The sequence below is a fragment of the Juglans regia genome, chromosome 1, assembly GCF_001411555.2.
Source record: "Juglans regia cultivar Chandler chromosome 1, Walnut 2.0, whole genome shotgun sequence".
NCBI lineage: Eukaryota > Viridiplantae > Streptophyta > Magnoliopsida > Fagales > Juglandaceae > Juglans > Juglans regia.
In genome coordinates this window covers 40,011,550-40,022,797 of record NC_049901.1, presented here as the reverse complement: position 1 = coordinate 40,022,797, position 11,248 = coordinate 40,011,550, and the positions used below count along the sequence as shown (strand labels likewise).

Sequence of the window (11,248 nt, the reverse complement as noted above, 5' to 3'; positions counted from 1 at the left end):
TGGGATCTTCAAATTCGTCTTATTGTGCTGCCTAATAGAAGAAAACCTAGGTCTGTCGTTCTGCAACCTCCCTCCAGACTTCATCTTTTTGGCCATCGCCTCACGGCTTTCGATGAATTTGCTGAAATGGGGTTTTCCTTTTTCACAAGACCCACCACACAGAGTTCCAAGCTTCATATACACAGACCTGAAACTCATCTGTATCTTTTCTCATCTGTTTTTCTATTTTTAGGCATTGGCTTTTTGCTCTCTTCGCAGTATAGGGAATTGATTGACTTGTGCTGCATGGGCTTAGCAAGGTTCACCTTCTTCGTCTTGTTAGCCCCAGGCATGACCTTCTTCTGGGGTTTCCTCTTCGTAAGCTTCTTAGCTATGGTTTCTGAATTTTGTCTGGTGGTGGGTGTTAAAAAAAATTGTGCGGATACAGTAATCTGAAAAATAAATGCGACTTTGAGGCGTGTTGATCACTATCTTTAAGGTGATAATTGCCCCCACTCGAAAGAGTTTGCTACCGGGTTACAAGCAATTCACCTCCAGGATACAACAAAGTCACCAACTGCAGATAGCAATTCTGAAGTTTTTCCTTCAGAGTTTATCTACAAAATTGTGCAAGTGACTGAAAATATGAGAGAATGGAATGAATAAAATTCGTGGGTCTCATCCCCTATTTATAGAGAATGAAGTGACACCATGTGAAAGATCACAACTCTTAACTTGTGACTTTTCTACTAGCAGTTACTGGTTTAAAGATTATGATGTTTCACTTAAAGACCAAAGGGTATTGCTTAGCCTAGTGGTTAACAGGCGCTTCACTTGGGAAAGGGAGGGCATTGGTTTGAGTCTCTAGAAGTGCCTTTTCAATTAAATTGATTTTTGAAACATTGCACCATATCAAAGTGCCTATTCGGCCTATGTGCAAACACCCAAGTGTTGTGACTCTTTGGCCCACGTGCAAGGCTTGGTTGGCCCAAGCATTGTGTCTGTCCAAGTCCAACACTTCACAAAATTATAAATCAAATTGCACTTGTAGAGTTTCGAACTCCTACCCTTTCATTTGAAACAATATACCATTACCACTGAACCAATGCATCTCTTTGAGATAATGGTTCACGTAAATACATAATAACTCATATTCAATGAATTCACATATTTAATATCACAATCTATATTAAATATAACAATTTCCTACTTAGATTGCGATATTAAATTTTTAGTCAAATACTGATATCCTCATGCATACAAGAAGGTATCTCTCGACTTAAACCTTCAATTAGTGTAAGTATCTCAAATTCTTAACAAAGTCAATGGTGGCCTAAGCTTAAACCAAGACTCTATACGCTAAGAACGGAAATACCACACACATGATTCTATCAAATTTTAGCGAGATAACTCACCAATTATTTGCACTAATTCACGTGCTCTATCCTAGCATTCATGAACATTTACAAAAGTAAACCTTAAACTTTTGCTAGAAGTTGTCCCCACCTCTTATGTTCACATAGGTAAAGTTCCTTTCTGTGTCTCTGTTACTTCAGACATTTATACAACTATTGAACTTCATTAAGAGTATAATACTCATCCTACATTTATCGTAACAGCCAGCACTGACCATCCTGGAAGGGTTTCTCATATTAAATTAAATTTCAGTGCTATTCCAGCCACATAACTGTAACTTGTTATTACCTATTAAATCTTAGACTATTTATTAATAGTGTAAGGTTGGGTTTCTATTACAGGTGACTTTTAAAAGAAAGGCTTCAAACCCATTCCACTAGATGTACTATTCACCATATCTCTCGAAAGTCCCTTTGTGAAAGGATTCGCCAAGTTTTTACTTGACCGCACATATACAATAGTGATAATACCATCACTTATTAATTGTTTGACATATTCATGTCTCAAACTAATATGTCTAGATTTTTCATTATAGACCTTACTATAAGCCCTAGACATAGTAGCTTCACTATCATAGTACAAAGAAATGGCTGACATCGGTTGTGGCCACAACTTTATGTCAAATAACAAATTCCTCAGCCATTCTGCCTCTTTGCCTGCTGCCGCCAAGGCTACAAATTCAGATTCCATTGTAGAATGTGAAATACATGTCTGTTTCTTAGAAGCCCATGAAACAGCTCCACTACCAAGGGTGAAAACCCAACCAGACGTAGCCTTATTATCACTTGCATTAGTAATCCAACTAGCATCACAATATCCTTCTAATACAGCAGGAAAATTGGTATAATACAGTCCTAACGAACTAGTTCTTTTAAGGTATCCAAGGACTCTACCAATTGCTTTCCAATGCTCCATACCAGGATTACCCGTATATCTAGAAAGTTTACATACTGCAAAGGAAATATCTGGCCTAGTGCAATGCATTGCATACATTAAACTGCCGATTGCACTAGCATATTCTAACTGAGTAACCGCTCTCCCGGCATTCTCAGTTAATTTAAATGAAGAGTCGTATGGGGTATTTACTTCTTTAATTCCTAAGTGTTGAAATTTAATAAGCATTTTCTCAACATAATGAGATTGACATAAAGCATAACCCCCACTATATTTCTTTATTTCAACACCCAAAATAGTGTCAACTTCATTAAGATCCTTCATTTTGAACTTTGAAGATAACTACTTCTTAGTTTCAGATATTCCTTCCATATTTGTTCCAAATATAAGTAAGTCATCCACATAAAGACATATTATAACACCATAACAATCCGTGAATTTAGAATAAATACACTTATCAGCATTATTATGCCTAAATCCATGAGATAAAATTACCGAGCCAAATTTCTCATGCCATTGTTTTGGTGCTTGCTTTAATCCATACAATGACTTAATTAATTTGCAAACTTTCTTTTCTTGCCCATGCATAACAAATCCTTCTGGTTGTTCCATGTACACCTCTTCATCCAATTCACCATTTAGGAAAGCAGTTTTAACATCCATTTGGTGTACATATAAGTTATATATTGAAGCCAGTGCCATAAGCACTCTAAGGGATGTAAATCTAGCCACTGGGGCATACGTATCAAAATAGTCTATGCCCTCTTTTTGTTTAAAACCTTTGGCTACTAATCTGGCTTTAAAAGTTTGAAGAGACCCATCTGTATTGTATTTTCTCCTAAATACCCACTTACAACCAATAGGTTTTGATCCAGGAGGCAAGTTTACTAAAACCCAAGTATTGTTTGACAATATTGAGTCCATTTCATCATTTATTGCCTCTTTCCAAAATGAAACATCTCTAGAAGTCATAGCTTCTTTAAATGTTTTTAGATCTTCTTCTATATTTAATAGAATGTGTATCTTATTTAAAACATCATCTCTATTTCCTTTCAAAAGGAAAACAATAGCCTGAGATGACATAAAATCTAGATCCAAGTTTTTCTCTTTTCTAACTCTTTGACTTCTTCTCGGTTCAGTCAATGTGTCAGAAATTATACAATTCCTTTTCCGACTCAAGTTAGATTCTAGTGTTTGAGTAGGATCTGATACTGCTTTAGGATCATTATAGAATTGACCTTCAATAAATTCCACATCCTTTGATTCTACTATAACATTAGAATCCAAATCCAAAAGTCTATATGATTTTGAATTCTCAGCATATCCTACAAAAACACTCTTGATTGCCCTTGGACCTAATTTTGTTCTTTTTGGGTCCGGAACTCTATAAAAGGCTAAACAGCCCCATACCCTTAGGTATTCCAGATTTGGTTTCCTACCTTTCCACAATTCATATGGTGAAATTTTGAATTTCATAGAAAGTATTCTATTATGCAAATAACATGCAGTGAGCAATGCTTCTCCCCATAAATTTAAAGACAATTTTGCATTCAAAATCATAGCATTTACCATATCAACTAGTGTCCTATTTTTTCTTTCTGCTAAACCATTTTGTTGTGGGGTATAGGGTGCACTAGTTTGATGTATTATGCCATTCTCCTCGCAGTACAAAGAAAATTCAGTAGGAAAATATTCACCGCCTCTGTCACTGCGAAGAATCTTAATTTTCTTTTCCTTTTGATTTTCAACAACAGACTTATAAGATTTAAACATATTGAAGGCTTCATCCTTACTTTTCATTAAATATACATATGTATATCTTGATAAATCATCAATAAAAGTAATAAAATATCTATTGCCTCCTCTAGTTAAAATATCATTTAATTCACAAATATCAGAATGCACAAGTTCTAATAATTGTGTATTTCTGTCTGTTTTAGGAAAATGTTTCTTTGTCATTTTTGCTTGAATGCAAATTTCACATTTAGCATCATGTCCATAATTATATGGAATTAAACTATGTTTAGACATAAACTTTAAAGATTTAAAGTTCAAATGTGCTAAACGATTATGCCACAAAGTAAAAGACTCAACAATATAAGCAGAATCAGAACTTATTTTATTAATACTTAGTTTATACATTCCATCACAAGAGTACCATTTTCCAACAAACACTCCCCCTTTGGAAAGAATTACATTATCAGACTCGATTACGGTCTTGACACCCTTCTTATAAAGCAAATTTGCTGATACAAGATTTTTCTTTATTTCTGGGACATGAAGAACATTAACAAGAATAAGTTTCTTCCCAGAAGTGAACTAAATTTCCACAGTTCCTTTTCCCACAACTTTTGCAGAGTTGTGATTTCCCATTAGTACTACATGTCCATCTGCTGCATCTTCATAATTTTTGAATTGAGATCTCTGATTGCAAAGATGAACGGTAGCGCCTGAATCATACCACCAATCAGAAGACTCGGTTGTTGTAGCCATATTTAACTCTGTAATCATACTAATGTGTATTTCAGAGACCATGGCCACAATTTCCGAAGTCTCATTTTCGATCAGATTTGCACTATTGGGATTTCCATTTTCTTTCTTGTATTTCTTCTTGTACTTGCATTCACGCTTAAAGTGCCCATTCTTTCCGCAATTGTAACAAGTTTTTATTTTCTTGAACTTGTCACCATTGTTGGAAAAGTCATTAAATTTTCTCTTGTTTCCTCCAAAATTACATTGAAACTTATTTTTCTCATCAACAAAGTTCACTTTAGAACCATTTTGAGAAAATAATTTCTTATCACGAATTCGAGTTTCCTCTTCAATTCGTAAATGTTTTTGAATTTGCTCTATAGTGAAATCTTCTGTTGTGTGCATAAGTTTCTTTCTATAATTATTCCAACTTGGAGGAAGTTTGGCAATAATAGCCCCAACTTGCAAAGGTTCAGAAATTTCAACATTAAGATCTCGAAGTTTATTCACCAAAACTTACAATTCATGGACTTGATCCATCAACGAAGTATTATCATTCATTGTAAATTCAAAATATTTCATAATAAGGAATTTATCCATACCTTGCTTTTCGGTTCTATATTTTAATTCCAATGCATCCCAAATCTCTTTTGGTGACTTGATTGATGTAAATAAGTCGTAGAGACGATCGAAAAGTGTATTTAGAATGTGTCCTCTACATACCACTTCATCTTCTTCGTGCTTCTTGCGTTCCGCCTTGATTTGATCATTATCGTCAGGTTTGGGTTCTGGAAGTACTGGCAAGTTTGAATCCAAAACATACGCAATCTTCAATGTAGTAAGAATGAACATCAACTTGTCTTTCCAGCATTTCTCTACAAAATTGTGCAAGTGACTGAAAATATGAGAGAATGGAATGAATAAAATTCATGGGTCTCATCCCCTATTTATAGAGAATGAAGTGACACCGTATAAAAGATCACAACTCTTAACTTGTGACTTATCTGCTGGCAGTTACTAGTTTAAAGGTTATGATGTTTCACTTAAAGACCAAAGGGTATTGCTTAGCCTAGTGGTTAACAGGTGCCTCACTTGGGAAAGGGAGGGCACTGGTTTGAGTCTCTAGAAGTGCCTTTTCAATTAAATTGATTTTTGAAACATTGCACCATATCAAAGTGCCTATTCGGCCCATGTGCAAACACCCAAGTGTTGTGACTCTTTGGCTCGCGTGCAAAGCTTGGTTGGCCTAAGCATTGTGTCTGTCCAAGTCTAACACTTCACAAAATTATAAATCAAATTGCACTTGTGGAGTTTCAAACTCCTACTCTTTCATTTGAAACAACATACCATTATCAATGAACCAATACATTTCTTTGAGATAATGGTTCACGTAAATACATAATAACTCATACTCAATAAATTCACATATTTAATATCACAATCTATATTAAATATAACAGTGGATTGTCTTGGCCTTTGTGAGCTTGTCATTTTTAGTCTAGTGCAATACCTTGCAGCCAAGTTCTTCAATTGTAGACCCAATATCTTCTGGTAGTACGCAAGGAGTAAGGCCTTGTGCCTCTCCTTCATGTACTTGGCTATGGTGTATGGCTTGGACCCATTTTTCTCCTTCATGACAGAGCCTCCATCATCCGATACTTGGTTTTTACTTGCTGATTTGGGGTATTTTTGTTCTGTGGTCCGACGCTTGACCATCTAGGATTCAAACCAGTCGCCCATACTCTTCTTGCTCTGCAGCTTCCTGTATTTTAACAAACGGTTGATCATTGGTAAAACTTTATTCTCTACCTCTTCTCGATTGATTGGATTCTAGCTTCTTTTCCTGAAGTGATTTTGAATGTCAAGAGTTGTAAAATATAGTGGTGTCAGACAAATGCCAATGACCAAGTTGCATGCTCGACTGAAGCAGCCTTATGCTTTCTGGCGTGCGATTTAAAAATATGCTGCAGCTTGAGTCTATTTTCTGCTGTTGATTATTCTCGCTACGGTTTTAAAATCATAACATCATGAGGTTGCTCAACCAAGGCTGACTTTGGATAGATGTTCAAAGAGATTCGATCTTTTTATTTGGAAACTCAGATTCAGGAGACAATGAACTCTTGCCCAGATAACCTCTCCTCTCCTTGCAAGAAGATGGTGAAGGATGAGGTCAAGGTTCCAGAGTCGGTAAGTAAACTTATAAAGAAAAGTCAGGTTGGGGGAAATAATGTTAGAAACTATTCTTCCATTATTTTTGTTCAATGGTCTGATGCTTGACCATCTTGGATTCAAGCGGTCGGCTCATACTTTTCTTGCCCTGCGGCTTCCTCTACTTTTACCATTTGGTAGGGGTTGATCGTAGGTAAAACTTTATTCCCTACCACTTCTTGATTGATAGGATTCTTGCTTCTTTTTTTTCTTGAGCGATTTTTAATGTTGACTTGCAAAATATAGTCGTGTAGGAAAAATGCCAATGCTTTCTGGCATTCTGCCATGCGATTTAAAAAAAAAATGCTTTTTGAGTCTATTTTTTGTTGTTGATACATCTGTGCAAGTGTTTTTCACATGGGGTTTAAAAGCAGAAACTTCATGAGATTGCTTAATTAAGTCTAACTTTGGATAGGGTCAAAGTGATTAATCATTCTTTTATTTGGAAACTCAGATTGAGGAGACGATGAACTCTTGACCATATGATCTCCTCCCCTTACAAAAAGAAGGTGAAGGATGGGGCATCATGCATGGTTCCGGAGTCGGCAGGTAAACATGTAAAGAAAAGTCTGGCTGAGGGTAATAGTGTTAGAAGCCAGAGTAAATATTCTTCCTTCATCTATTTTGATGAAACTTTTGAAGAAAGAAGATGAAAAACTGCCTCAAAATTGGAATTAGAATTTTTTTATTTCAAATAAGCTCCTAAACAGATGGACTAATGGCAACCAAGAAAGAATGTGGAAAGCTTATGAAAAAATGGAATTGTCTTTGATCCTTAGAACAAATGGCATCCCAAATATGACTCCTGGACCCCTAAGATTAATGGACTACAACCCATAGATTACTGAATAGACCATGAAGTTCTGTACCTTTTGGAAGAAGAAACCATATAACCGATTAAAGGAAAAGGAAAAGAACATGATTGAACTCGGGCAGTGATGAAATATAAATGTAGCTAATAGTTATTGATTTGCTTTATTGATACTTTCATTAAATTGAATACGATTTTACTGATAATTAATGATTGTCTACAATCAATGTCTGCAAAACTTTTGTTCCAGAGTTGGAGTTTCTTATTATGATTTCAGCATCCGCCAACTTCATCTGCTTGAAGTTTGAGAAGGTGGCAGTGCCGAATTTCCTTTGGTTGATATATGGTATGAGTTTTAAGTTTCTTTGTTAGGAATGGATTCTATTTCTTTCAGTCCCATTCTTTTGGTACTTGTCTTTGATAATTGAAATAAAAGAGCTTTGTTTTTGTCTCTTGTGGCTCACATTATTTTTTTTGCATCCATGTAATCTTTACTCAATTTCTTTGTTTGAATTTGTTTTAACAATAGACTTCATATGCCTTCTTTTATTCTGTAATCTTGGCTGCATCATTTGCAACCTAGAGGTATGCTACTCATCTCTTGGCTGATTTATAAACCTTGCTTGGGGGCCTCGTTTACCCTTTGGAGTGATGCAGATGAAACATCTGACGCTCCTGCTGTGAAGCTTGTGAAAGTTCAATTTTCAGCTATGAGCAACCCATGTCACAGGTATGGAAGTAACCATAGGCAAAATGTTTGCTGTTGTTCTTGGAGATATCAACTTGGCTCAATTTAATGAGTCAAATAGATTTTCTGAGCATCTACAGACTGTCCCTGTTTAAAATCTCCGAAGTAAATTGATTTGTATTGTTTTTAAATTTGGCAGAGGTGCTGTTGCATATTCTTTCTTCTTGCTTAATCTTTCAACTACTTCTAAACTTCATATTGATGCGTCATACGCAAACTCATATAGATGAAATTTGACAGTTCTTTATAGTTTTCGCTTTTCTGAACCAGAAACAGTCTTTGTTATAACTGGACATATCCTATTAGTGGTATTCTATGTCTTACAGTACGTAAAACACACTTCACTGTAATTTCTAGACTTCAGTTCAAATTATCTAATTTACGTTGAGCAGATACTCTACCATATTATTTTATCTTTACTTGTTGCCTCTATGGTAGCTTAGCCACAAATTGAAGTAGTGTCTAGCCTGGAAATCAGCAAGAAGCAATTACAGGTGAGTAAACTGTTTAATGTATCTCTATGCTTTAAATGTTTCCTTGAGGGCTATATTCCCATATGTAGGTGCTGATGGCTTCCTTGATTTGGTTTTGCCATATTTCTGTTCACATGGAGCAAGTAAACTGCAGAATTTGTTTAAATATGTGGCAGGATGTTACTATTGCCCCTTACCTTTCATAACTTCTAGACAGCACGCAGAACCCACAAATGCTTTAATATATGGCTTGTCACTTGATGTTGTTACTATTGCCCCTTGCCTTCATGACTTCTACTGTTGATGCCCAATTTTAATCTTGAATTCTTTAGCATTGATTAGGTACTGAGTTTTGGGTTTCTCATGCTGCATTATTGGAAATTTTTAATTTTTAATTTTTAATTATTTATTATTTTTTGATCTCAGGGAACCTCTCCAAGGCCGGGCCTTGCCTTCGGACAAAATTTTAATGTTTATTACCAAACAAATGAGTTACAAATTTACTTGGTTTATGAGTTTTTGGTTTCTCAAGCTGCAGTAAGCTATGAAAGACGAAGATGAATTTTGATGCATCTCTTATTTCCTTTTTAAGATTAGGTGTATTAGCCTATGCCTCTTGGAGTCTTCCCTATTGGGTGCATCCTATTGGCTGCTTTTAGGATAACTAGTGCTTATCGTGGAGACAAAAAAGGTGAAAATTTTAATAGGTACTTGTAACTCTGGTTGCTGGCCCTAATAAATACTTTGATGTAGTGTGGGTTCAGTTAATAGGGTAGAGATGTTGTCATAAAGGATGGTTAACCCACAAACACGAGGACAAACCTCCTTGGGAATATTTTGAATTTCTCAATATCTAAGTGCGTATTTAACCTTGGGTAGCACTGGCATACTTGTAAATTAAAGATTTTTTGGTTTACGTCATAGCGAATTTAAATTGTCACTACTTTTTATCTTTTTGATAAGTTATTTGTCACTACTTATTATTAGTCATTTTCCTCTTCATTATATTTATTATTAGTCCCAATGGTAGGCACTGTACATTAAAAGAGATGCAACACCGGCTTGCTGAGTTGAATGCTATGTTATCAGCAAAAATTGGGGCTAGGTGAGCTAAGAGGTGGTAATGGTGCTGCTGTAAGGCCCCAATAAGGGAGAGCTCGGCATGTTAAGTGATGGGCTGAATGCTAAAAAATTAGAAAAAGGAAAAAAGAAAGTTAGGTTTGGCCCAGTTTCAATATCTAGACCCAGGCGAGTGTGGAGGGTCAAAAGGAGAAGTGGATCATCTACATTCAAAGTGGGTTCTACGTCGGGTATTGGCGTGGAGACGATCGAATGGACTGCCCCTCCCTCACCAACGGTGACTCGGAAATTGTCGACGAGTTGTGCAGTCAATGCTCTTTTCGTCAAAATGACGGCACCGGCGACAGAATAAAGTGTCTTGTATTGTCGAGGTTTGGGGGAGTTTTTGCTAACCCCAAAATTCAAATGGCGACCATGGTTCCACCACCCATGATGGAGGTAACCGGTGTACTTCTTCAGGCATCTTGTGGGATGACACATAACCTTTGGCCAAGGTGGTGACATCATCAATAGCACTGTGGAGGAAGGGATGGGGCTGTCAGTGGTACCATGCGAGGGGGAGTTTTCAGGGCCTGGTCCATAGTTTGGAGCGGAGACTACAGAAGATGTTGTCTCCTTGATATCTCTCCCTCTGATTAACAATATAGTTGATTCATCATTGGATTGGGTTTTGGACAAGGTAAATGAGATACAACAATGTGTGGAGATTACTTGCGAAGGTTTCGAGGACCAATTCACAGCACTACTCACTGCAATAGAGGTGGGTCATGTACTTGGCACAAGATCAAGATTTAAGAAGAGCTGAGAGTTAAAGCTTCTTAGGAGCTAGTTCAAGTCGAGAGAGGACCAGAGGGAAGACAGAACCAATTGTATATTTTTAGTAGGCTCGTTCGGAGTTTACAAGTATTGAGAAGTGTGTTGGGGAATTGGTGGTGGGATAGGCTTGAGGGCAAAATTTGGTTTGGTGGGATAGGCTTGGTGCACTAGTGGTGGTTTGGGGCAGGCGCATCTTTGGGCTTGGGCTAGGGCTTTGTTAGGTTCATTTTCCTAGATGGGTTTATCCTTTTTTTTTTTTGCATCCCAATTAAGTGTTTTCTCTTATATACATCCAGTGTACTTAGTTATGCCTATTGACATTAATAAATTTTTACTTATAAAAAAAATATT

At 36.5% G+C, this 11,248-nt stretch overlaps 1 long non-coding RNA gene across 2 annotated transcripts; it reads left to right on the top strand.

Moving 5' to 3' along the window:
• The first annotated feature begins 6,276 nt into the window (after positions 1 to 6,276).
• On the top strand, positions 6,277 to 9,906 carry LOC109006229. Of its 2 annotated transcripts, XR_004802219.1 has the most exons (4): positions 6,277 to 6,948; positions 7,424 to 7,518; positions 8,031 to 9,022; positions 9,428 to 9,906. It is a non-coding gene; the product is annotated as an uncharacterized LOC109006229 (long non-coding RNA). The 2 variants fall into 2 exon arrangements; XR_004802218.1 differs by having other exon boundaries at positions 7,424 to 9,022.
• Positions 9,907 to 11,248: the final 1,342 nt, after the last annotated feature.